The sequence below is a fragment of the Mandrillus leucophaeus genome, unplaced genomic scaffold (genome assembly GCF_000951045.1).
Source record: "Mandrillus leucophaeus isolate KB7577 unplaced genomic scaffold, Mleu.le_1.0 Scaffold183, whole genome shotgun sequence".
NCBI classification, from domain to species: domain Eukaryota; kingdom Metazoa; phylum Chordata; class Mammalia; order Primates; family Cercopithecidae; genus Mandrillus; species Mandrillus leucophaeus.
Window position 1 is genome coordinate 2,438,740 of NW_012101843.1, and position 3,381 is coordinate 2,442,120.

Genomic DNA, 3,381 nt, shown 5'->3' on the forward strand with positions numbered 1-3,381 from the left:
GTAAAAGGAATCTTTCCTGACAAATACAGAAGGAGATTTTTGCTAGCATCACTTCTTCTGGTATATCTTCATCCTCTCATCAAAACCATTTTCCTCATTTATGCAATAAGTTTGCATTTTCACTTCTTTATGTCACTAAGTTTCTGCATGTTGCTAAGTTCCTGGCTGCGTATTTGGAGTCTCTCCAACAGCAGCATTGTCAGCATTCCCACAGTCGGTTCTTCTGTGTACTTTTGATTTGAATTTCATTTCCAGGGTTATGTCTTTTGTGTTTGGCTTCTTTCTTTTAGCATAATATTTCCAAGATACCTCCATATTGTAGCATGTATCTGGACTTTGTTCCTTTTTATTGCTGAATAAAATTCCATTGTGTGGATATAACACTGTAGTGGTTTTTATAATTACTACTATCTGGAATTTGTTTTGAAGTTTAAGAAGCCAGGTTTTTTCCATTTGAAAAAGTAATATAGAATTTGTTTTTTTAAATTTCGAGCATTGCCCAGTCACGGTGGCTCAGACCTGTAATCTCAGCACTTTGGGAGGCTGAGGTGGGAGGACTGATTGAGCCAGGAGTTTGAGGCTGCAGTGAGCCATGTTCACACCACTGCACTCTAGCCTGGGCAACAGAGTGAGACCCTGTCTCAAAAAAATTCTTTTGCAAGGTGCAAGCACCTCAGAAAGGTAGGAAGAAAAGCAAATGCACTCTACCCACCATCCCTATCCACTGCCCTCCTACCTCCCAGATAACCATTATGTTTCTGTTTATAATCTCCTTGGCCATGTTCTTCATATGCAAAAAACATGTGGAGTGCAGAATGTTTGTGGTGTATTGGGAGCTGTCTTGTGGAAAAAACTTGGCTTCTGGTAAAATTATTGTTTAATTTGTGATCTCAGGAAAAGAAACTGAAGGGTATAAAGGCCTTAAGATTACACAATTAGTTTAAAACTGTGAAGAGAACCCATGTTTTCTGGAAGACTTCAGTGCATATAATCTCATTCTAATTAATTACAGGCAAGGAGAAGAAAGTATGGGCTGTATTGCCCATAACTTTTGGGAATCCTACCAGGCTATAAGCAGAAGAGGCATTTGTAGAAGAATACGTGGTAGCCTAGAATCAAAAGAAGAGCTGGATAACCAAGCATGAGCATTTTGCAGAAATTAAGGGAGGTTAGAGGTACAGTCAGAATCATACCTTAGAAATGTTTTAGAACACTGGAGAGAACACTTCTGTTGGAATAGAACTTCCCATTGTCTCTGCTGTTTAGAGTTGCTTCAAATTAAGAGTCTAGGCTGGGTGCATCTATTTGGCATAAGTAATCTGGGGCTAGAATAACTTTATGTTTCCTACAGTGTGTATACAAACTATTGTGTGTGTTGAAAATCGCTACAGGTTGAGTATCCCTCAACTCAGTGTTAAAGTCTGTTGACAAAAATGCAGAGTAGCAGGAACATAAAATGAAACTCAAAATCCATGTTTTTAAATACTCTTCAGATTATCAGAGAATTGTCTGTCCCTAAAATTGTGCTCTCTCCCACCAGTCTGAGCTGTCATCTGCTTACTGGACTCTACTCTAGACTTCATCCTGTTTGACTTTTGTGTGTGTGTGTGTGTGTGTGTGTGACAGTTTCGCTCTGTCACCCAGGCTGGAGTACAGTGGCGCAATCTCGGCTCACTGCAAGCTCTGCCTCCCGGGTTCATGCCATTCTCCTGCCTCAGCCTCCGAAGTAGCTGGGACTACAGGCGCCCGCCACCATGCCCGGCTAATTTTTTGTAATTTTAGTAGAGATGGGGTTTCACTGTGTTAGCCATGATGGTCTCGATCTCCTGACCTCATGATCCACCCACCTCGGCATCCCAAAGTGCTGAGATTACAGGCGTGAGCCACTGCACCCAGCCCTGTTTGACTTTTATTGTGCTGTGTTGTTGCCTTCTTTTTCTTTTGTCTCACTCTCACCCAGGGTTAACTGCAAAGTGGTGCGACCATGGCTCACTGCCTTGAACTCCCCAACTCAAGCTGTCTTCCCACCCCACCCCACCCTCCTAAGTAGCTGGGACTATAGGCACACACCACCACGCCTAGCTATTTTTTAAAGGTTTTATAGAGACCAGAGGTCTCACTATGTTGCCCAGCCTGGTCTCAAACTCCCGGATTCATGCTATCCTCCCCCCTCGGCCTCCCAAAGTGCTGGGATTACAGGCATGAGCCACCACGCCTGGCTCCCCTGTGTTTTAGCTCTGCTAGCCATCTGGCTGTTTCTTCTCTCGGTTTGCGTTCTGTATTAGTCCCAGTGCTCATCTCTTACCTTTCTTGGTTTTCTATTTCTAATTTTGTTGTGGACCTGGAAACTCGGTAAATAGCTTGTTGGAATTTTGTAGATAACAGTAGGCCCAGAATAAGGCGTGAGAGACTCTTTTGGTGGGTTAGTGGGGAGGTACATCATTTTTATGATGTCTGTTTTGTTACTTCAGAGGCTTTTAAATGTTTCCTCCTGATTCTAGGGTCTTTTGCTATTAGGCAGAGAGGCCAGATAGACGAGCCATTAGTGCACTTTGATTTAGTCAGAACATTTCATTTGCCAGTGGTTAAGCATAAATTCTGTACTTCAGGACCACCTAATGGTATGTTCTAACTTAATTCTATAAATATAGAATAATTGGAATAAAGAAATCAAAGGTTGGCCTATGAATTGGTGTAAGAATGTTTGTTTACTCAAGAATTTGCATAATTTTGACTTTTTTGTTGACCTTTTTAAACTTGTGAATAATAAGATTATTCTTTTTAAAACACAGACCTTCTGCCTTGGAGATTTGCCTGTTCTGAACATTTCATTTAAATGGAATTGTACATTATGTGATCATTTGTGACTGACTTCTTGCACTTACCATAATGTCTTCAAAGTTGTAGCATGTATCAGTACTTCATTTCTTCATGGTTGAGTAACTGTTCCATTATATGAATGTATTATGTCCATTCATCATTGGTTGATCAGTATCTGGTAGTTTCTACCTTTTGGCTGTTATTAATAATGCTGCCATGAGCATGTATAACTGGATTTCATTTCTCTTGAGTATATACCTAGAAGTGGAACTGCTGGATTATATGGTAATTTTAGGTTTAACTTTGGAGAAACTGCCGTACAGTTTTCCGTAGCAGCGGCACCATTTTGCATTTCCACCAGCGGTGTATGAGGGTTCCAGTTTATCCCCATGTTTGCAACACTTACTAACTGTCTTTTTTATTACAGCCTTTCTCGTGAAGTGTTATCTCATGGTTTGGTTTTCACATATGCTTTGATAAGGCACATTTCAAGTGTTTTTTCCCCCAAATTTTCTTTTAATAGGTAAGAAATGATACTTTTAACTTTGTAATTGTTGATTT